Consider the following 25100-nt stretch of genomic DNA (forward strand, 5'->3'; position numbering starts at 1 on the left):
TGGTTGCCCAAGCGCCGTGCGACAGACCAGTTCTGCACTGCCCGACCAGAAGAAGGAACCAAGAAGGGACTGCAGGGAGCTAGTAAGCCGTAATGGTGGCTGTACAACGTGGCAAACGTATCACACTAGGCCGCAAAATACAGACTGTGCTAAACACCTTTCTAATAGGGGGTAAATCATACCCTTGAACATCTTGAATATTTCGCTTACATCTTCAAGATTTGAAAGCTACACAGAGTCTCATATGCCATGATAGGTGTAATCAAGGCCTCAACTACGAAAAGAATCGCTCTTCTGAAGACGGAAAAGGTCACTTAGGCATGTCTGTGGTGAACAAATGAATAGATAACGACGTTTCGAAATATTTAGCGCAGTACCTGAAATATTTCAGTACTCAGTGAAAATTCGAAGGCTACAGGATAAGCTATCTTCATTCCTGATATAATGTGATGCCACTGGCGAAGGCTGTCACCTTCACAACACCGCTAACAGGCAGTGGGAGACCGCATACGTAAGGGTGTCTCTCACTACCGAGTGCAGAAATGGCTCAAGGCTGAGCACAAAGAGTACTGGGGATAGAGGGCAACCTCGACAAACACCACGAATAACGGGAAATGGTGCACTTTCACGACCATCAAGGAACAATGTACATAGGATATTTGAATAGGCAGTCCTAATAAGTGAAATAAAATTTGACGAAAAGCCGAACGAGATCAGCACACTAAACATGTAGCTGTTCAAGGCGATTGAATGCCTTTTCTTGATCTAGTGAAACTAAGACCACGTGCTGACCTGTTCAGCGTGTATGTCATTATACCACGCGTAGCGAACGAGTGTATAGGTAGTTATCACGTAACGTCACGAACGCAGTTCCTCACCGCGCAGTACCCAAATATGCCGGCCCCGATGAAGTCAATGCACCATATCACGCGTACGCTGTTTAACACTGACCTTTCTTTCCCCGGTTATCACTTATGTATAGATTTCTCGCTCGGCGCAAGACGCGCCTGTCGTGCTGTCACGTTTCTTGTTTACGCAGCTTCTCGACGTCCTAGTATAACCAAGATGGCGGCCACGATGACGTTAATGCAAACCATCTTTATTACCGAGCTATTGTTAGCAAACAACGCAAGTGATCGATACTGCAGTGCAATCGGCGCGCACCCTGTATCTCCATGATAAAAGCAGCGAAAAAAAAAAAAAACGGGCACAACAAGACAGAAATACACAGGACTGGCGCTGATACACACTGGATAAGCGCCTGTGTCGCCCAGTGAACTCGCCCAGTTTACACCGTGTATCAAATGGCTGGCTGCTTTATAATTATATGGCGAACCCCCCTCGAAATCGGTTGTTACGGCCATGGGTAACAAGACATTTCCTTTTTTTTCTTCAACTCCTAAACAATGTTACCTCCGTATTAAGGTCCTTACACTTACGCTGAAGAATTTCTTGGTGAAAATAACTCGCTGTGATACGCTCTGCATCGCACTACGCGAACGGATTGTTGTCAAGGCGATGATACGCGAAGCATCTGTCCTGCTCCTCCTTTGTCCTGGTTTATTTGTGCTCCCGCTATTTTGCAAACGTGAACGGCATATCCTAAACTACCCTTGCATACCGAATGGGTGGTCTACAGACCACTACTGGCCACAAGATGAACTGAGGTCCAAGAAAACATAGCTGACGAAATGCGTAAAACCCATGCTAACGGCTTGATCAAACTTCGATTAGCGTTGTTTTCTTTAAGTGCACATCCTAAAGGTTCTTATCAATGAAACAATGACACGTGCAGCCTGTGTCAAATGTGCGCAATGCGCAAAATGTAGTTAACAACAACGAACGCTTGTCAGTGTCTTTTACTACGTCCTTGTGTTGAACTTCGCGCACTACATTCCCTCACAGTATGAACCAACTCGCCCAACAACAAGATTTATCGGCGCAGAAATGTTGAGCGAGAAGCAAGATCAAAGAGTAACGGCAGGTAGAACACCGACTCGCGTAGGCAAGCAGCGTTGAAGCGCAGTGACAGCGAGAACCGAAAAGCGTGAAACTGAACAACAAAAAGACAAGCATCTAACGATTGCCTTTGACATTTTAGTTTTGTTTCGCTGTCCGGACCTTTACCGCTAATGGCGATTTGCCCAGCTGCTGCTCTAAAGTCGTTAGCACGGCGCAATAACAGGGAGCACATGTAGCCCTCCCAAAAGGCACCAGGTAGGCAAGTGTCAATAAAGATCGAGGCACCGTGCCTCAGGCTCACCGCAACGAGGGCCAGGACAGGGTATCCCTCTAGGTGCTCTCGACGACGGCTGGCAACAAACTCCACTGGCGGACGGCCTCCCCACAAAGCATGCACTCTGCCCGAGCGATCGCGTAGGCTTCTCGGACGTTCTTCCACGCTCTCCGGCGCGCACCCAACCACGGTCGCTGCCGGCAGACGCGCGCACCTCACTTCTGAAACAAGCTCGAAGCGATTGGCGGCGTGCCGTCAAAACACGCGATACGTGCCCCGGCGTACGCGCTAAACAACGTCACGACGGAGAGGACGAGGACGGAGGGCGAGGAGGCGGGAGAGCGGCGCTGGAACGGAAAGAACAGGCCCCCCAACGCTGCTCCGTCCCAAAACGGGGATCCCCCGAGAACAAGACTGAACAGCGTCGCCCAATGGGCGGCCCCTGCGCCAAAGACGTCACACGGCCACAACTTCGCACCGTTCTCGTTCGTATTGCAAGGTATTTCCCGCCTTCGGACTGAAGATAAGGCGGCGGCGCGCTCTTGGCGAATGCGCGGGCGACAACTAGCAGAAAGGCGCAATCGCTGACCGATCAGTGAGTCAAGCTAAAGCGACGGCGCCACAGTGACTCACGAGCGACGAATCGGCCTACGCGCACGAGATGAAAGACAATGCTCCGAATACGACGGAGTGAAGTTGGACGCCGCAAGTGCGATGAATGCCGTGCCGCGTTGTCACGCTGCAAAAACGACGGTTGCCGGCTTTCCGAGGACTACGACGACCAGTCAGAGTGCGGTCCTAAAAACACGGCCTGACGGCATTACAAGGAAAACGTTTTGCCAGAAATGCGTCAAGGAAGCACCGCTTTAGCACGCCGAGTGAAATTTCGCTCCAGATATACATACGTGGAAAAACACTTCCGAGGTCGTTTTTGACATATGACGGAACCTGTGTGCAAAGTGTAGGGCAACGGTCGAAAGATGAAAGAGTGAAAATACGAAGAACGCAGACAACAAGCACAGCAACAAAGAAAACGAAATAAAAACACATCATTCGTGGTTCCCAGCTGTTAATTTCTGCACATGAGCGTTACATTAACCGCCGTGATACTTTGCATACGGACTGGACTTTTATTTGTATATTTCTAATTCCTCGGCAGATCATACTACGCTCCATCAGGGCGAAAAAGCTGGTTCAGGAAGTCCACGGCTACGAGCCAAAGCCCACTCCGCAACCAAGACGGCGCCTCGCCGTTCACCGCGCATCATCCGCGGTCTCTGGAGGCCGCAAACGGGCTCTCGGCTTCTATGCCATGAAACGACGCATTGGGAAACGAGGAAAACAAGCGGCAGCAAGCACCTGACGTCACGGTCCGCACCCTTCTTGAAAGGAAAAGTGCAGCCAAAAAAATAAAAGCGAAGCGAGGGACAACCTGACGCAAACTCGCTAAAGCCAGGGAACACACAGGATGCGACGCCCCAGGGCGCACGCAGCGCCAGAAAGAACACGTAAAGCGGTAACTCGTATCTAGGTCGCCGGTGAAAGCCCGCGTCTTCCTTCCAGCTCCGAGACGAGGAACCGCTTACACAGAAGGAATCCGGTAGTTACGCTCGAAGAGTACTAGAAGGTGAAAAAGATGGAAAAAAAGGTAACGGAATTCCAGGTGAATATCGAGTTCCGTTAGTTTTATTGTACTTCCCATTCAATGGGAGCAGAAACGTGCACAAAAGTGAATGCACTAGAGGACAAGCCAAAGACGCCCATCTAGGCGCTTGTTTAGTGTGTAAATCCTGTCATCCAAGGATTGCACAAAGCATAAAGGTGTATTGAAATGACACCACAGCATAAAGGACGATCGAGATGAACTGTAAAGGTGGGACGCCTCGGACGAAAAAAGAAAGGAAAGAAGAAAAGCTCGACCATCTGCCCCTTGAGACGTCAACAACATGCAATGAGGCAGCGAAGGTATGCGTGTAGTCAGATGCCGGAAGCGCGCGCGGTGGGAAACGCCCCAAGTACCTACTCGCGCGTTTTCTTTTTCCGTCCCTTCCATCCGCAATCACCGATGCGTTTCGCGCGGTAACCTCGAAACAAACACTTTCGCAACGACTTGTTCCGACAAGGACATCATTCCTTGTGCGTTACACCGATTACCAAGTTTGGGTCGACGACATGAACGAGGGAAACGAAAATTAGATACGAGAGAACACGTCTAGTCAAAACAAGGAAACTTGATCGTTCAGGCAGGCGACGGTTCTCGAGAAATACCTAAGGGCGCACGTGTGCAGCGCCTCGGGAGTGCTTACACGCACATGCAAAAAAAAAGCAATAACAGCAGCAGCTCTTGCTGTATTGTAGCTCTCTATGGAGGCTACAGCGTGTGCGGCGTATATTGCGAAACTCGCATAGAACGCGAACGAATACAGTCAACATCATGGGCGTACGAGTGATTTATCCTCAATGCACAAGGAATTGAGATGAAGAAACAAGGCTGGTGTGCGTATACACACACAGGAACGTAAAAAAAAAAATACGAAAACGCCAATCTACACATGCACAACGTGTCAACCTTAAGATTTCCATTTCATTATTATACACAAAAGCACAACGACAACCTCACATCGCTCGAACATCAAAAGAAACACTTTCGCAACGACTATGTGCGCCGCGTAAGGCGAAAGAAATGATGTCTTTCAGCAGACGAAGTCATCACAAAGTGAGACAACTACTGCTCACCAGGCTCAGTCAGAAATGTTGCTTGTACACTAGAAACTGGAAAGGACAGTCAAGGAAATCGTTTTTAGAGCTGACATTTAAAAAAAAAAATTATGCAGATCTCATGCACAGCGGGAATCTATGCAAGCGAAGCTTTCTGTGCTGGTTGCTTTTATCGACGATAATTAGCGGTGATGTCGATGGCGAAAGCTTAATTTCTTCACGATTTAGTCGCACACGAGAGTGGTGAGTAGATGTTAAACATTACCTTTCGTGCACCACTGCTGTTTGTCTGCGTAGTACACAGAACACACAGGGAGAGGTGTTTGCTTGAGGCGTTGTTGTGCGCCATATTTTATTATACTTAAATTGGATTATGGTTCTGTACATGCCAAACCACAATCTGATTATGAGGGAAGCCGTAGTGGCGGACTCCGGATTAATTCTGACACGATAATGTAACATGATGTTCTTTAACGTGTCTGAAACTCTCAAGTGCACATGCGTTTCCTATTTCGCACCCGTCGAAATGTGGCTGCCACGGTCGGGATCAAATCCGCGACCTAACGCGGCGGGCACAGAAGTGTTGATTTGACGGTCGACCGGTTCCGTAGTGTCGCCTAGACCCTTCGGTGCACTTTAATTAATGCGGCTCTGCTTCTGCACGCCCTGCGTAATTTATCCGCTTGATAAATTTGCATGGTGTTCATGTTTCAGAAATAGCAGGTACGTACTGTACCGTACCTTGAACTTACGCAATTCAGTTTCGCCGCAACCGCTGTCGTATAGTGGTAGGGATTCCTCGCCTTCTCAAGAAACCTATGGGAAGCGCCTCTTCTCCCTCCTCTACAGTTCTATCTACGTCCCCTCTGGACTTGCACGTTAGTAGAAAAGGAAGCGCTGCAGTTTCTGCAATGCTTTTGAGGGGAGAAGGGTTGAAATCTGGGCCAGTTGGTACATACTTGAAAAAAACCAGTCAAAAAACACAAAGGACAAGAGGAGAGGTTCACACCACAACGACTGGAATATCAACTGAGCTTTATTAGAATCGGTGTAGTCCCAGCAAGGCCAGCAGAGCATGCGCAACCGCATCATCGCCAATCACACAGCATGAAAATACAAGAATCGCTTTTATCGTGACCGACCTAGAAATGCAAATTCTTCTTCAAGTAAGCGCACCGAGGTCCTACTAACGCAGTCATCACCTAATAAACTGATGTAGTACGCTTCCAGGATTTCTCGCTCTTCTTTGCCTTTGCCCCTACCAAGAATGGTTACATTGCTGAACAAAGGATAACAACCACATTCATTGCAATGGCGAGGCAAGTTTGCACCGTTATCTGACCCCAGGGAGGAGTGGTGCTCCCGCAGGCGGTCATTAATACATCGACCGGTTTGGCCTATGTAAAATCTTTCGCATGTGAGAGGGAACTTATAGACAACCCCTGCAGCACATGCCGTGAAACGGTTTTCATGCTGCGTTGTGCAAACGTGGTTCCTTGCCCTGCCTCGAGGAATGCGCGAGCACAGACCCGAAAGCTTACAAGGGGCAGAAAACACAACACTTACTCCCTGCTTGGCGGCAACCTTCTTGATATTGTGGCTCACTTTATGCACATACGGCATAAGTTCAAGTTTTCTACGTTCAGCAGCCCCGCCATCTACCAGCTTCGTACGTTCCTTCTTTAGCCTCTGAAGCAGCGATTCAGCCACCGCTTTCAAAAGTGGCGGAGGGAACCCTGCGGCTTCTAAATGTTGGAATTGAGCGTCAAAGCTACTTTTAATAGCGTGGTGACAGCTTCTTTCGAGTGCATTGCGGAAACAATGCATTGCAATCCCTCTTTTTACAATCTTTGAATGTGCAGATCCAAATGGTAAAATGGTACATGAAAGTGTTTTTAGTGCGTGAAAGAAGCCCGCGAATACACGCAAACTGCCTCGAGCGGCCAGACGCGCGGCAATTTTGCGCGTACTCGAGGGCTTCTTTCACGCTCAGAAAAGCACCTTTACTTAGCGCGTATTGAGCAACAGAAAGCTGTGTCGGGAGTTTTCATGTCGCTCTACAATTTTCTCATTGATACTTTTCATCTAATTATAATATTTGAGAAGTTGATAAATAATTAAGCCTAATTATCTAATTAGGTGGAATGAAATAAATGTAGTTTGGGTATCTCCAAGCGACGGCAAACATTACCTTTGTTCTGTCCAGCTACGTGGCATTTGCATATCTTTAAACTCGGGTTAATGTTAGTTGGGACACCCTGTATATGTTTGAGAAGGTAGAAGATCAATGGGCCAGTTGTAATTCGAAAAAGATGGCAGAATGGAGGTGCTGTCATAAACTAAAAACTTCAGATGTAGTATGTCGACAGTTTCGAGACATTAACCTGTCTTCGTCGAAATGGCCGGTTAAAAGCGTATATATATATATATATATATATATATATATATATATATATATATATATATATATATATATATATATATATATATATATATATATATATATATATATATATATAACGTTACGCAGATTGTCGAAATCAAGGAGGAGACCGGGAAGAGTAACAAGGGGGAACGGAACACGGGAGCGTACGGACGCGTCCTCTATAACGACATCGAAAGTGGAACACGTCACGCACGCACGGGTCCGATGCGCAGCTCAAAGCGAACTCGTCAAGCGGAGCGAACGAAAGCAGACATCGAGATGCCCTAATTGGAATGAAAGCCTTGAACCAGCCTGTGCAGTATAGCAGGCAAACGAGGCATATAATACACGCTCTCGCCGGCACCCTGAACAACGCGGCCCGAATGAGACAGCAGACCAGAGTGGGTTTCTATACGAAGAGCACACAAAGACCCCGGCAACGTCGCGAGCAGGCGACCGAAGACGAAAATAAGTCCGCCTGCTGCGGCAGCCCTCGCACACGCGCAGTCATAATATTGAAAACATGTCTGCAAAGTCTGCAGTATTACTGTCACAGCCCGGCTGCAACGTGTCCGACATATTTTCCGTGCGGTATCGTTTCCTCTAATTGACGTCGACACAAAGGACAGTGCTTTGCTATTTGAGGTACGACTTAGCTGCGTGAGGATAAACATACTGGAACAAATATTTGCAAAAGCAGGAGGTAGGTGTCTGAGTTTGCAGGCAACGTCCGAATAGGACTCAGCACATCGTAATGGGATGCCAAGATATTCACCCAGCAAGCACTGTAGCTAACGCCCACCTGAAGCACGGCTGGGATACAAAGCGGATGTAAGCATTAATCGGTCAGCAGTAGAGCTAAGCAAGGGACGTTTAGAGTATTCGTGAAGAAGAAGAAAAAAAAGCAGGGAAGAGATCGATAAAGCTGGGATCGTTAAAACTATAGATAACTGTCGAATATAGAGACAGGTTTTCGTGAAGACGGAGTAGATCAAGGAGACAGGAAAGATGCCAGACTGCGATAAAAGGAAAAAAAACGATTAGCTCAAGTAAGCTAGCAGGCTACTTGTTGCCGCCCAGTTTCAATTGTGATGGTAATAAAAGTTACTATCGTCGCCAGGCAATTCCCATGCTGCAATGACGGCCGATACGAACGCTCGTTACCGCTTTAAGCGATAGGTAATGTCATTCAGCACTGATCAAACTGCGGTCGTCGTGTGGCGTGAAATAGCTGCGGCAAAGCCATGCGGTAAATGCACCGCAAATACGATCGTGTTGTTGCCGCTCTACTGATTCCGAACTATATAGGCACTGATGCATCCGCTGAAATATGAATAGATTCCATACTTTCTGCCGATCCCACCATAACGGTGGATGTAGAAGCGTTAAGTAGAGTGAAGTGCAGTGATCTTAGGTTAGTGGAAAACAAATTAAATTATGGGGTTTTACGTGCCAAAACCACTTTCTGATTATGAGGCACACCGTAGTGGGGGACTCCGGAAATTTCTACCACCTGGGGTTCTTTAACGTGCACCTAAATCTAAGTACACGGGTGTTTTCGCATTTCGCCTCCATCGAAATGCGGCCGCCGTGGCCGGGATTCGATCCCACGACCTCGTGCTCAGCAGCCCAACACCATAGCCACTGAGCAACCACGGCGGGTGTAGGTTAGTGAGGTCTAGTATTCATCTCAATTCGAAGAGAAAAAGAATAAAATTGGTCAAGAATAAACAGGCCACCGAGACGCAATAAGGGTAAAAGTAGACCAATTCAGGCTGGTACTTGCGAACAAATATGCAGCTTTAGAACATAGAGATGAAGATTACATAGAGGTAATGAATGAAACCGTAACTAGGCTATCTTTAGAGACAGCAATTCAAGTGGGAGGTAAGGCACCAAGGCGACCAGTAGGTAACCTCTCCCAAATAACAAAGGACCTAATAAAAAACGACAAAGAATGAAAGTGTCCAACTCAAGAGGTAACATAGAATTCGCGGAACTGTCAAAATTGACCAACAAGGAGAAGATAAGAGATATTCGAAATTATAACGTAAGGAAGACCGAGGAAGCAGTAAAAGATGGGCGCAACATGAAATCAGTGAGAAGAAAACTTGGCATAGGACAAGCCAAGATGTGTGCACTGAAATATAAGCAGGGTAATATCAGCAATCTCGAAGGTATAGTAAAAGCAGCGGAAGAATTCTATACCTGTACAGCACCCAGAGGAGCCACGATACCTCCATTCGAAGCAGAAATGAACAGGTTGCAGACTCCTCCTATAACTAGCGATGAGGTCAGAAGGGCCTCGCAAGACATGAAACGGGGAAGAGCGGCAGGAGAAGATGGAATAACAGTCGAGTTAATCAAAGATGGAGGAGACATAATACTTGGAAAACTGGCGGCTCTCTATACGAAGTGTCTATTGATTGCACGGATCCCAGAAAACTGGAAGAATGCAAACATTATACTAATCCACAAAAGCAGAGACGTTATAGAATTGAAAAACTATAGGCCCATTAGCTTACTCCCAGTATTATATAAAATATTCAACAAAATAATCTCGAATAGAATAAGGGCAATACCGGACTTTAGTCAACCAAGGGAACAGGCTGGTTTCAGGAAGGGATACATTACAATGGATCACATCCATTGCAATCAGGTAATCGAGAAATCCGCAGAGTACAATAAACCTATCTATATGGCTTTCATAGATTATGAAAAGACATCTGATATAGTAGAAATACCAGCAGTCATAGAGGCATTACGTAATCAAGGAGTACAGACCACTTACATAAATACCTTGGAAAATATCTACAGAGATTCCACAGACACCTTAATTCTACACAAGAAAAGCAGGAAGATACCTATAAAGAAAGGGGTCAGACAAGGAGACACAATCTCTCCAATGCTGTTCACTGCGTGCTTGGAGGAAGTATTCAAGCTATTAAACTAAAGAAGGCTTAGGAGTAACGATCGACGGCGAATATCTCGGCAACCTTCGATTTGTCGATGACACTGTTCTATTCAGCAACACTGCAGACGAGTTGCAACAAATGATAGAGGACCTTAACAAAGAGAACGTAAGAGTGAGGTTGAATATTATTATGCAGGAGACAAAGATAATGATGAATAGCCAGGCAAGAGAACAAGAATTCAGGACCGTCAGTCAACCTGTACGGTCGGTGAAGAAGTACGTTTACCTAGGTCAATTTCTCACAAGCGACCCTGATCATCAGAAGAAAATCCTGACTGGAAGCTTACCACTATCATTAACAAGAAAGCCTGTGCTCATGAGCACAGGTTTGAGTTTGATGAAATATACCTACTACGGCTGACAACTTCATGCATTCTACCGGTGCTGCCATATGGGGAAGAAACTTGCGAGGTTGAGAAAGAAGCTCGAGAACAAGTTAAGGACCGCGCAAAGAGCGATGGAACGAATACGTTAGGCGTAACGTTAAGAGACAGAAAGAGAGTGGTATGGATCAGAGAGTAAACGGGGATAGCCGATATTCTAATTGATATTAAGAGAAAAAAATGGAGCTGGGCAGGTCATGTAATGCGTAGGTTAGATAAGCGGCGGACCATAAGGGTTACAGAATGGGTGCCAAGAGAAGTGAAGCGCAGTCGAGGAAGGAAGAAGTGATGAAATTAAGAAACTTGCAGGCGCTAGTTAGAATCAGTTGGCGCAATACAGTGTTAATTGGAGATCGCAGGGAGAGGCCTTCGTGTGTGTGTGAGCGTGAAAACTTTTATTGTAATGAGGTCCGGAGGCTCGACTTCTTAAGCCAAGGCGGGCCGCTCCCACGTTGGCACTGTCAGGCCAAGCCTTTCAGCGACATCATGAGCCCTCTGGATTGTCCTTAGTTGGTCCTGAAACAATGGGCTTTGAATCCTTTTCTCCCACTGTGCCCATTCTTCAACGAGGTTGGGGAGAGTCGCGGGACACCCCGCCAGCATATGTCTGATTCCAATGATGCCATTACAATCGTTGCAGTCCATCTTAATCTCCCTCTCTGGATATATTTTGTTAATGGTGTACGGTATGGGATATGTACCCGTTTGCAATAAGCGCAGTGAGACTGCCTGAGCCCTGTTCAGTTTTTAATGTGGCAATGGGAATTGTCTGCGTCCTAAATAGTAATGTTTGGTAACGTCATTTTATGTTATTAAATGATTTCTAGGTTCCCTGGCCTGATGGTGAACGGCTCGGTTGTGACTGACACGGTTAGCAATTCCTCGTGCCAAGTCATGAGAAACCTCATTGAGGTTTACTCGAGTCTCGTCCACTTTCCCCATATGCGCAGGAAACCATCGGATTTCAGTTCTCATAACACCAATGTTTTCAAAAAGGTTAGCTGCAACTCCAGCTACGTAGCCTTTATCAAAACACTTTACAGCGGATTTCGAATCACTGTAAATGCCGGCCCACTTATTACTCCTGATGGCTAGAGCAATTGCCGCTTATTCCGCCACTATGGGGTCCTTGGTAAAAATAGTGAGAGCGTCTTGCACCTTCCCTTGATAATTTGATACAATGGTCGTATATGCTTCTTTACCTTTCACCCAGGCATCATCAACTATAGCTGCCAGTTGGTTCTGCTGCTCTATTTCCTGCAAGAGTGCTTTAGCTCTTGCCTTTCTCCTTTCGACATTATATTCTGGATGCATGTTTCTGGGGAGAGGGTTGGTTCTGATCTTGTTCCTAACTTCAGCCTTTCGTACTACAGTGGACATAAAATAGGATGATGATTATTATTAGACACGCACCTGCCGTGGTGGCTCAGTGGCTAAAGCGTTCCGATGCTGAGCACAAGGTAGCGGGTTCCATGTCCGATCGCGACGGCCGCGTTCCGTTTAGGGGCGGAATACAAAAACGCTCGATTTCCAGGCTTTTGGTGCATGTTAATGAACCTCAGGTGTTATAAATTAATCCGGAGCCATCACTACGGCGTCTCTCACAGGCAGTGTATAGCTTCGGAATAGGAAAAACCCATAATTTAATTTTCGTTTTAAAGCGAAGCTTACTTTGCCTGCCTTCCGAGGTTTCGTCTGGCTGCCACAGTGCTGGGTGCTGTTGCGTTGGCCACTATGTCAGAGGATGTATATGTAAATATATATGCGAAGGTTATTTGAAACTACCAGCGAAGTGGCTTTTATACAACCCTTGTATGCTGACAAGTATGACGATAATAATGATATTAATTATTACGCTAACTTTCTACAATAAAACCTGAACATATAATGCCGGCTCACAAGCATCTCTAAAGCACACCGACCTGTTAATGAAATGGTGAATTTACCGGATTTTTTAATTAACTTTTTTCTTTCTTTTGTTTATCCACCAAGTATGGGCGTACCTCCAGAACGGGTATGCCCCAGTGTAACACAAGAAGTACAGAATCACTAAATTTTGCGTGATACGTGTCGTGCCTTTCTGTGCATACACCTGTCATCGCCATTCTTTTCTCAACACGCATCATACATCGCCTTCGTCCTTGTGGCATCATTGCGTATACGTCTCACATTGTGCATGGGGGCCTGAATTGGAGTTTGCGTTTCGGCACAGCTTGTGAACGATGCAGTGCGTAAACATAAAAATTGCATGACAATAAAGTTGCGACCTTTGCGTATAATAAACAAAAACCTTCCATGAGATTGCTCATCGCATATGATATGAAAGTAAATATAATTCTACGCATCACCGTTAGTTGTAAAGCATCTAATGAACGGCTTTACTAACGCTTCGCTTCACAGAGATTTCAACATGTGTGTTCGATCTTCAGAATTTGTTTCAATTCGATTACATACGAAACACGAGATACTCGAAGATCTGCGCCTCGCCTACCATGTGGTTAACGGGACAGGACGCTTCGATCAAAGACAGACCGGAATTGACGCCAAATTTTGCTGTCATACTCTCATCGCTTCACCACCGAACACGGTGGTGAAGAAATTGTGGTCGCGAGAGCGCTACACGTTGGACGGCTGAATAGTCCTCAAATTGGACAGCAAGTGTTCCAACTTTCTGTCCGCGATGAACAGGAAGTATTTACGCCAAAACTCACAAAGGCTTTAGCATGACACGCACGAGAATAAGTGTGTCTGTAGTGATGTCACCAAGGGAGTTTGTGTCTGCTTGACGACAGTGTACGTGGCCCAAACGTCTTTTCACTGCCGCTTACACTAACGCGGATCACAGGTAGATGTGCAAGTTGCATACGCAAAAATAATGCGCCCCTTTGTGTCATATAACACGACAGCAACTGCCAGCCGGTAAGCAATGTTGGTCAGGGGTTCGAGATAGATGTTAGCCAGGGGTCGCCGACAGATCGCTGGTACAAGAATTAAGAAACTGAATTTCCCTAATTAATTTTCAAATTATTGACTTTTGGTGGCATGGTGACATTGAAGAATTGAAGTCAGCCACTACTAAAAGCATAAACGTTTACAAGTACATTCGCGCCTAGCGCCAGTTTTGAGAAATAGGAGCTCTATGTGCAGTGACATGCATTGTTGTTTCCGTTAACATTTTTCGGTATTGCATTTTCCCAAAGTGTGGAAACATTATCCGGAGCTAACAGTACTGGAACATCAAAGCATTTCTCGCTCCAGATCATTCAGTACTTATTTCTCCAGCAATAGCACAAGGATTGAACACCTGCAGACCTTATTCTAAAACTGACATTCATATTAGACATTATTCTAAAACTGAGTTAACGTTAATAATCGTATTGGCTATAATAGCGCAAATTTCGATGTCCGCCAGTGAAATGAAGCTTGGGCGGTAAATTATCATTTTCTCTCGATTTCCCTTTATTTTACATATCATTAGATCTTGCCGTTGAATGCAGGAGTTCGCCGACATTGAGGGGGACTTTGAGAAATGAAGGTTTATTTACATTATGTATAGGATTAGAAACAGGTAAAATAACAATAGAAGTTCATCGACAGCCGGCAGCAAATAGTACGCAGCGGCCCGTGGCAAGAACGTCTCTCCCTTTCCGCTGGTTCTCTGGCTTATAAACCCTTCAGTCCGTCTGGGTCACGTGATTTTCAGCCAATCGGCGAGCCCGTACAGGTGTCGTCATTTTCATCCAATCGTAGCGCCCGTGCAAGTGGCGTCATGTTCGGCCAATGGGGACACTCCCTGGGCTCTATCCTCGGATGGCCGCATCCGTCCGGCGTTGGCTCCTCGCCTGGTCGTCCTTGAACGACCTTCCAGTGCTGCAAAGCAGCTTTTCTCGGAACTAACGTGAAGCACCTCGAACCGTGCCCGTCTCCAGGTGCACTTTGGGGAAGCGTCAAACAAGGAGGGGGGGGGGGGGGACAAAAGCTCCGCGCGCGACACACGAGGGTGGGATAGCCAGCCTGTCTGGCGGGTCCGGTAGCATGGTCGACGCGCACCAGCGCACTGAACGGTTGCGCGCGGATAATTTTAGCGATGCTAATTAATGGCACCTATCTAACAATATACAATCTGAGACAGTCATTGCTGAAACATGCGGTACAGTGCCACGGAGCATTACTTTTTATCTATTTGTTTATTTATTCAGCTTCTTTTAAAATAAGCAGAACGTTGAGAAACCACCTGCGCCAAAAAGTGCAATTGCAATCTTTGAACTGGAATGCTTAAGCGGGCAGACATTAATTAATACCGCAAGAAATATCATTACACAGTCGGCTAATTAGCAAAATTCCACTAATTTGTAACTAAGTACTTTACCGCACACACTAATTTATACATCAAAGCCAGTGAGTTCTCAAGGCATCTTCACATGGAACAAATATTGAAACTAGCGCCATTTCATGTGATAGTGCCGTCGAACTTGCGATAAAATGAACTGTTTCGCTTACTTTTCTGTTAAGGCGCCTTTTGCACACCACAGGATAGAATTAAAAAAGACGTACACCAATGCATTTAGTCGTATAATTTGGGAATGTGTATCCAAACTGGCGTCATCCTCAGACCCATTTCCAAGTGAATGTGTTGCAAACTCACCGGTTACAATTGGCAAATCACCATAAATTTCATTGAGTAACTAGTTAAGATTACTTAGTCCATTTTTAATTTGTCGATTATTTAGTTACGATAGCTTGTGCAAGTAAAGTCCGCCTCTTCGAGCAGTCCAGCTCAAGGACTAGAATTGTGCTATCTGCCGTAGGCGATCTTCTAAAAAATTTGTTTGAGGTGATATTGGCAGCATTTTTCTGGGTTTCTTTTTTTTCTGCATCAGTGTTGTGTTTTCTTTGCCGCATTTTTTTTTTTAAGCGTTACCTGCGCCGTTTAATGTCTCTCCTGCTTGGTCTGAAGAAATCCAATGTCCTCAGTATTGCTCAAGTAAATTAACAACAACAACGTCCTAGGACCCATGTCCTTGAAACGTCCCCCTCCAAAGAGGCTCGCGATGTCTCGCAGGGGACAGCGAAGAGCGCGTGGCCTTGCTCGCATCGACGAGGCCAATGTCCGGCACGAATTTCACCTTGTCCGTCATCACGGCGACACACGTCAGCGAACAGACCCTGTCCGTCGCCTGCGAGCCCCGTGATCGACCCAACCGGTCTGGGGCGCGCGCGAGCACGCCGCGGCTGCTTCCCACCACGTGCACGCACGCTGCTGCAGGGCGCGGAAAACGCGGAAGCGGCAGCCACATCGAATGGCTGCTGCACGTGTAAGGAACTCGGAAAGAACATGCGCGCCGTGACCTCAGACCGGTTAACCGTGGGCTCCGTTAAGGTCACGCTTGTATTCTTCGTCAATGGGAAGTTACAGGAGATCGACCGACCGTGCCCGGTACGCGCTCGGCGTGCACGGCCCACAGGCACGCCGAGCCAGGCGAGCGCGACAACCGCCGAGCAACCGAAGCAGCAAACAACTGGCTCTTCCAGGCGAATAAGTGCTTTCTTTGTTCTGCTTCGTCTCATCTTCATTAAAAAGCTTTAAAGCTTTTTAATAAAGTCAGAGAGGCATAAGCAAAGGCAAGGAGGTTAAGCAGGACTGAACCCGGTTAGATACAGTACACTGCGGAAGGGGCAGAGATGAGAAGGAGAGAAAGATAGGACCGAGCTCAGACACGCTAGCATGTTCTGGTTACTTTAACTGCTGGTGTTCTATTTACCAACCTCTTTTGCATTGCCTTTGCCACGCGTAAGAACGCTGATGGCGTTTAATGTACGTATCTAGTTCGCGACCGCTGGAGGCACCGGTTATTCATGTCGAGCATGTCTGTCCAAGGCTACAGTAACCGTTACGACAGTAAGGCGAAACTTATTATTCTTCAGTGGCAAATGCACGGGACGTCACTCCGACGTATTCCTGACGCATCATCGTCCGGCGGTGCCGCCCATACAGTTGCAGATTAAAGCAGACAGTAATAGAACGCACTTGGGCCACGACAGCAGAGGTGTTTGCGTGCGTTGTACAGCGGACGCGCCAACACTGGTCAGTGACTCGACAAGGATAGCACGAAAGCGCATTCGACGAGCTTGACAGTCAGCAACCTTCTGCATTCAAAATTAAACGAAGCAATGAATAAAGAAAAACAGACAGTGAAAAGTAACCACGTCAAGGACAATGAAAAGAAAGATTTAATAGCCCTCGTCAATGTCCCCGGTTCGGACTCTTCCGTGACATCTCAAGTCGGGGCAGCACTGGGAAGGGAACAATGCACCGCGGATCCTGGAGGCCATACAGCCCGTCGTGGATGAAGATGGCTCTAAAAGGGGAAAAATCTGGGCGCGTCGAGAGTGGTCACCGATGCCGCACCTTAACGATCGAACTCTGCATAAGAACGTCTGTGTTCGACGTAACAATATTCGCCCAGGACGACGGACTCCGTCACTGTCAGGCCGATGAAAGTGCTTCCGATAAAGAACGCTCGCCGAACGAGGGGCGCGGAGAGACGGTCAGATGCATGTTGCGAAAGCTTGCGAGATTCCCACAGCAAGGACCGCGCCAGAAACCTGTTCCCACGTATACCAACTCTGGAACATTTCCCAGCGCGCTTCCGCTATATGCGTAAGAAGGCCAGGTCGTTCCCCGATAGACGCTGCGCACCGCAGATCCCGCTGGGAGGGCGCCTATCTCCTCATGCCTCGCGCTTTAAAAAAGAACGCCCCCAACGACAACGGAAAAAGCCGCCACAGAAACGTTGCGCAAGAAGCTGCGGAAACACGCAAGGCGCACAGCATACAGAGCACGACACTGTCGCCGCATTGCTTCGAGTCCGTACAGCGCCACGACTTAAGATCGTATATCCGTGCAAAGCGGAATGGAGCACATATTCAAGTAACACGTACAGCCCGAACTTACGACGAGCTTAGCTAGCGCAAGTTCGTGCCGAGCGGCACGAACTGCATGCGCCTATAGAGGACGCGCTAATGTGAAATAATTAATGCTGTATAATAGCGTTTGTCGCCTTACGTACGTTAAACGAAAGCACATTTACGGCACGTTATGGTGCACGTGCGTCCCTTCAAGACTTTAAATTAACGTACGACAACACAAACACAATGAAGACAGGGCGCCGTCTCGTGACTCGTGACAAACGTATACAAGCCAAGACAATACATTAGCAACCATTATGTTATTGCTATACGGACGCATCGTCTGGCATACGGACGCCGGAATCGGCGAACGATCACAGAAACTGGATGCGCTATGCGCTCATAACTAGCGTTTCAGGTGAGTTTAGAGGAAGCCAAAGCTCATTTGAATAGTTACTGGCGATCAACGAGAGAAAGCGTAGCCATAATGAGAATTGACGGTGAAGCGAGAGCCACGGATATGCTAGCCACCATAGCCATGGGTGCCGCCATGTTCGACCACGCCTGCGCGAAACAAGAGAAACGCTCATGACAATATAGCGCTTAGTGTTGTCATGAACGCCCACCAACTAGCCCCCATTCATTGCTTTACTAAAAGAGAAACGGAACAGCTCGCTCGCGACACCGTCAGCGGAAGTGGGCCACACAGCAAAAAAAAAAAAAGGGGGGGGGGAGGCGGGGCCTGTGACGTGTGCGTCACACGATCGTCGAGCTCCGGTATGAAAGAACGCAGGGAAGGAATTTTGCTTGAGGAGGCTAGACGGGGCAAGTGGAGAAAGTTTTTTTTTTTTTATTGAAGTGAATGTTAGGAGAGGTTGGCGCCTTTATGTGGTGGCACCGGCTACTCCTTGTCACTTGGCAGACGAAACAAATTTGCGCAAAAAGGGAGAATAGCGACACTAAATATAACACTCAGTAGAACACCTGATCAATAAAAGATATACAGTCCAACAGTACTTGAGTTGCAAAGTTCTGTGCATTAGTTCAGTCCACGTACGCATATATAAAGTCCGATGTTTTGAACAGCCAAAGCACACAACACTTGTAATACACTCCAAGTACAGGACAGAATTATGCATATTGCGTAAAAGTTGCGATCACCACATAAACCAACTATGAACCACGAACAATGTTTATGTAACTCATTTAGCGTATTCGGATCATCCAATACTTAATATTTTCCCAAAATGTTGGTGTCCTCCAAAAACTTTTTCAGAGCAAGAAGCGCTCTTTTTTGAAGGCCCGCAGTTGGCCATGGGCCAAGTATCTTTTTTAGAGTGAATGGTCTTCTGTCTAATATAAACAAATTAGCTTGCAGTACTGTTCTTTGTGTATCGTATTTCGAGCACTCGAGAAGAAGATGATGCACATCTTCGTCTGGATGGCCACAAGAACACTGCGGACTAGAGACACGTTTTATTCTGTACAAGAAGTGTTTCGTAAATGCAGTAACAAGACGCAGCCGGTGTACGAAAGTTTCAAATTTTCTGTTGTCTCTTAGAGTTTCCGGCATTGATAAGTTTATACATGGGTGTTTAGAGTATAACTCCGAGTTTTTAGATTGCTGGTCAAACCAGGTAGTTTTGCTGAGACGACAAGAAATCTGTCTCAGGATCAGACGGACTTCACTACGCAATAGGGGAAGATTGGTTGTCTCTCCGAGCGGAAGCAACACTTCTGTGCCGCCTATGGCTCGGCGTGGCATTCATGAACTCCTATTCCTTCCGCATTGGAATGGCCGACAGCCCTGCTTGCGACACCTGCGGCTGCGAAGAGACGATCGCGCACCTCCTCTGTGACTGTCCACGTTACAATGTGCAAAGAAAAGTGCTCGTGACCATGCTCGAAAAACTGGACAATCGCCCCTTCACAGAAGAGAAAGTTCTAGGACACTGGTCCAGACGGGTTTCGGCACTCAAGGCCTTAAGGGCTTTGCTCAAGTTCTTAAGGACATGTGAATTGTGCGAACGCCTTTGACTATTGTTGCGCGTAACATCGCATTACTGTGTGCATTTTTTTCTCGTTTTTTTTCTTCTCTCTTCCTTCTCCTTTTATTCCCTTTACCCCTTTCCCCAGCACAGGGTAGCCAGCCGGTATTTACACTGGCTAACCTCCCTGTCTTTCCTTCCCTTTTGTCTCTCTCTCTCTCTCTCTCTCTCTCTGCGTTATTGTGCGCTCGATTCGCAGCTGCGTCCGCTGCAGTATTACCAGGAATATCGCAGTGCCCAGGAATCCACTGAAATGCAATTACGTGGTTCATTTCGCTTGCTTTTGTAAGTTCTTTGAGCGTCTCATACAATATCGAAGTTATTGTATTGGCGGTGCCGCTCGCCTCCTGAAATCATGGGTTCGCGACACTGCAATATTTCTACCTCGGCTATTAATGAACCAATTTGAACAATTCTTGCGGTAGAACGCTCCCTAGAGCGTGACGTAACAAATTCCAGCGTATAACCGGAATTTTCTATGTGGCCTGGTGAAGGGCCCTTTAAAGGACGCATTGGTTAAACTCGCCAAATAACGCACGTTACCATAGCGCACGTAAACCACAGAAACCCAGCAACATTCGGAACATGCACAGTAGGGACGACGCTATTTCTTTACGTACGTAAAGAGTTTACGTTTGGTTGGAAACGCTATTCTAAACTGTATATTGCTTGTTTGCTTCGTCTCCACGTTGGACTTCTTCGGTAATAACACTTCGCTGGCTTGCCGCGACTCAGCATCACAGCCACCAAGTAGCGGAGTTCAGAGTTTAGTGTTACCGTTGGGGCCTATTCCATAAAACGCTTCCTAACATTCGGCCGTAACGTTTTAGACCGCAGCTCTCAGGCGCCCGTTCCTGCGGCGAGCGTCTGCGCCGGCGTAACCGAGCGAACAAGCACAGCGAAGGATGAAAGAGCGAACACGGAGCGCAAGCGGTGATGAAAGTCGGCGATAGCGAAGAGAACGCAAGGAGGTACGCGGAGAAGGATGGTGCAGCAGAACCATGAGGCGGAAAGCGGAGGAGGAGAGTATGGCGAAAGCGTGAGATGAAAAGCGTAGTGCCGCGCAAGACGGGCCCCTGCGGCGACGATGGTTACGAGATGGCGCCAGAGTAGCGCGCGCCGTCTGTTCACCGATGACGCTGATACCGTATACGGAAACAAAGCGCTGCATGAGCGGAGGTCTGTCAGCGGCGGCTGCTGCGAATCGCACCCGCGCGTCACCCATGTGCTGCCTCTCACCATCTCCCGATTAGCGAGGCAGTCGCGCCATACTTCGCTCCGTTTGCAACGTGCTGCACGAGACAAGAGTGTCCGCGGCAGCCAATCGCGAAATGAAAACACGTATAGAGCTGCGCTCAAATTTCGCATTAGGGAGTATCGTAATCGTCGGCGTATTTTTTCAAATTGCCATCGAGTCGGTCAGTATCTGCGTTTCCAAACATCCTGTCGCACTACACAACAGTGTCGGCAATAGCAACACGATGCTGTCCAGTGTTTCCGGCGTAACATGGACTCAACTGTTCGGAAATGTGAAACGCTATAGTTGACATCGCTATGTCAACACTATGACAACAAATACTATGACATCGGCGCCGCCATTCGGGCGAGAAATTTAATATAGTAGTTTGATCTTCATTTTCTCCGCTAACGAGCAGTCCCTTTGCGTGAACGAACTGACTGAGAGGGATTCCAGGAAGTAATCAGGTCTAAGCTGAGTTAAGGTCACGGAGAATTGGTGTGGAACTTTACGGCGGGAGCCGGCAGCCAGTCTTTCGCTCTTACGTTATTTCCAGCATACCAAGCCCACGCCGAACGCCGGCCTTTTTGCGATCGTAGACGTGAGATGCACAAATCCCAACCTAATATTTTCGTTAAGTGTTCATTCAACTTTGAGGGTTATATGACGCGAGCTCCAGAAACTCAAAGTAAAATGGCGAGATTGGCCAGGGTATGAGAGCCAAACTTTGGGCAGCGCTACATATAACAGCGGTTCGTTCAATTTAGAGGCAAGACCAGATAAAAGACGATCGCAATAGGTATTGTCGCTTACTGTAATCCCATACGCAGAAGAAACGCCGGAACCTACTGCGGCTCGCAAATTTTATTCTTTTTTATTAGCTCAATGAAACAATGACGCGACTTAGTAACAGTACTCAAAAGTTTTTAACTGTCTGGAAATGACAGTCACCGTTTTATATAGACGCGTCTTGAGCTGTACGCAACACTGAACGTGCAGCAGCAACGCCCCACTCAGGAACAAGTCATGGTGTGCGACTGTCGCCAGCCAGCCGGTCGGGATTGAAATCGCACTTGATCCTCGTGGCTAAGCGGCAGCTGCTTATTCGCGCCCCTCTGGCGAGGGCTGTCCATCGGGTGCAATCCTTTTACCCCACACCCAAGTCGAATAAAATGCCGACGGAGGCGAGCATTTTCTTCGGCCAATGCAATCACGTCTCAAACCGACAACGACGTAATAGAGCGGGAGCACAGACATATGCGAAAAAAGCAGGTTTTTTTTTCTCTTTCTCTCTCTTCAGACGGGAAAGTCACTGCTCGGCACGAATGCGTCACGCGCTGTTTTCCGAGTCCCGTAGCAGTCGGGGAGTGCTGGGGGGCGCTTTCTCTGCAGACGCGGTGACCGCCCTTCGTGGAAACAATCCTGCAGACATGGCCGAGCAACACCGGGCCTGCCGGCGCGCGTGCTGCGTATATGTCCCCATTTAGCGGAGGGACACTGACCGTGACCCCGCGGCTAAGGAGATGGGAGAAGGCGCCCAAGGAGCGCGCGCGCCGTTTCCATTGTCGGCGCTGCACGCATGGCCGACCCGGCGCGCACATCAGCGAGACCCCCCCCCCCCCCCCCCCATCATCTTCTCTCAGGTCTGGAGAAGAGCGTCCTGCCTCGCGTGGGGAGCACAAGCCGAGAATGCTGGAGCGTTTCAAGGGCTGCGCGGATGCCACGCGCGCAGGCAGTGCACAGTACGCACTGCCTTACGCACAAAGATGCAACTCGAGTAGACCTTACGCTTACTCCGTATGTGCAAAGTTTCTCGGAAGGACTGCCCGCAGGAGTGACGTTCAATTCGTTGTGAGCGACCGCTCGCTTTGCGAAAAGCCAGAAGAATGTATACAGGTTCACAGAAAAGAGCAAGGAAAAAATAAAACTGCCAAAGGTTAGTCAGGTACAGTCTTCGTCGAAAGTGCACGGGCTACGTTGCCTGCTACCTCAAGGCTGACTACAAAATTAGAAAAAATTTAAATTATGAGGTTTTGCGTGCCAAGACCACGATCTCATTATGACGCACGCCGTAGTGAGGGACTCCGGAAATTTGGACGACCTGGGGTTAACGTGCACCGAAATCTAAGTACACCAGCGTTTTCGCATTTCGCCCCCATAAAGCTGACTACAGGAGATCCTGTGGTATGTCATAAGTTCCATCGCCCTTGGGAATTAATGTAACTCCCGTACGCACTGTCCAGAGGTCGAAAGTCTCAAGCGCACCAGGGGGACAGCACCACACAGCAGAACAGGATATATGGTGAAGGCAAGGAGTAGATTTCCAGAAGAGGGTTATAGCGCCGAAAAAACACAACACACAGCAAGCGAGACGGGACAGGCGCAACTTCCAACTGTTTATTCACCGCGTATGCGAATGAATATAAGGACAAACACTATAACCCTCTTCTGGAAACATGCACCAACTAGCCCCCCAACAAGTATTACTCAGCAAGGGGTAGACCGTACATATTTGACAAAGGTTGTACGCTTCTGGCACAGAGAGAAGCAAAAGTCTTATCAGTTCTCAGCCTGTTCTGTTTTTTTCTTCTGATGCGACTACCTTGCGGGGTTCAACCTTCCCTCACGCTTTAGAATTAGTTAATAGCTTTAGCCGCGCAAGCAACCATGCAAGGCCACAGGGAAGTAAAGAACAAAGGATCACCTGCGTCTTCTGGCTCCCCTCGCCACAAATGGGGAAGCGACGCTGAGAAAACGAAGGCGAGCCAGAATATCCAAGGCGCGGCGACGATCGCGGGCGCGCGCGCGGTTCCTTTGTGAGCATGATACGAAGCGCTGTCTCCAGCACCGTGACGGGCGCCGGGTTAGGCTCACCGAGACTGGCGTCGTCCCCCTCCCCCCACCTCCCCCAGTACAGCACCGGCCGAGCGTGACAGCGGCGGCCCGAGCCGCCGTAGCGACGCGTCGACACCTACTCGACAAGGAAGGAGCGCGCCCTCTCCCAGACCCCGAGAGGTCAACCGCTCGAGGACCCGGATCAGCGACGACCGCAGACACAACTGTCGGCGACGGGACAAGCTATACAGGGTCGCGCCATATCACAGCACGCCCAGACGACAAACAGACGCACAAACAGGCAGTCACAGTGTCCTGTCCTATCTCTGTGCCAGTAAAACCAGCAACACACGAAATGCAACTCTACGTGGACGAATGGTTTGGCTGCCTGTGCTATGCAAAAAAGAAAAATAAATCTTAATATACTGCACCGTACCATACGTTCGTTTTCATTTTCTTCAGTGGACAATGACGATGTTTCGATTGTGGTGCCCGTGATGTGCCGCTTGGACACGCTGTGTGACAAGGTGCAGTGAACTCCAGAGCAAATGAGTCGGGAGACGTGTTGCAGTATGCGACTTACGCGGCATTCGTTCACACTGAGATCATTAATTCCTCATGTTCAGGAAAACAAGCAGGTAATTTCTCCGGCCACACGTTTCTTCCTGTATTCAAAGACATGTGGGAACGGAAGCCATGTCCAGCAAATAAAGGTTACACAGTCGCCACACTGCAAGATATCCGTCGCCCGCGATGAAAAGAGAGCCCGAGGCCCGCGGCGTGTTAATGGGGCACATTGGAAAATGAGCAGGACAACGCAAAACTGAGGTCGCTTTTGTGTTCTCCTTTGCAGTGCACCCCGCTTTCCGCCTTCGGTTTGTGGGGCGAGTTTTGCGCGGGCAGCAGCTTTAAATCCTTTTCGACAAGGCGACCAGGGCTAAGGGATCTAGGAGGGAACCTGCAGCACTGCTACACACAGAGGGCAAGTACGGAAAGCCGGGGAGGCAAGCGAGCTGTTCAGGACACACGCGGTCTGAGGGCACAGCGGCGGTAGCCTGCCGGCACGCTCTGAAAAGCAAGCGAGCTACCGGACGAAGGGGAGAAAAGAAATGCCGCAGGACCATAGAATAATCGGACACCCTCCAGTGCACCACGAGAAATACCAGCGGCCGCTTTTCATTCCTTGTCGACATTCCCCCCCCCCCTTTTTTTTTCTCTCTATCTCTCTTTCGTTCACGCGACCAGAGCTATAGACCGCTTTCGCGAGGTATAAACGCATATAAGAAGGCTGTTTCGTGCACAACTACACACGTACGGGCAGCTGTGATGACATAC

General features: G+C 48.1%; 1 protein-coding gene across 5 annotated transcripts in view; it reads right to left on the bottom strand.

Annotated features, from left to right (window-relative positions):
* LOC135911403 (CD109 antigen-like) overlaps positions 1–25100 on the bottom strand; it is a 130056-nt gene that overhangs the window by 89741 nt on the left and 15215 nt on the right. Inside the window, exon 1 of one of the 5 annotated variants that reach the window (XM_065443692.1) lies at positions 23635–23807. The exons of 3 other annotated variants lie outside the window; for them this stretch is intronic. The gene's annotated coding sequence lies outside the window, so the exon portion shown is untranslated. Of the gene's footprint in view, positions 1–2263; positions 2715–23634; positions 23808–25100 lie in introns of those variants that run through there. One more of the 5 variants, XM_065443682.1, reaches the window with a different exon arrangement.

Source organism: Dermacentor albipictus, chromosome 1 (assembly GCF_038994185.2).
Source record: "Dermacentor albipictus isolate Rhodes 1998 colony chromosome 1, USDA_Dalb.pri_finalv2, whole genome shotgun sequence".
NCBI lineage: Eukaryota > Metazoa > Arthropoda > Arachnida > Ixodida > Ixodidae > Dermacentor > Dermacentor albipictus.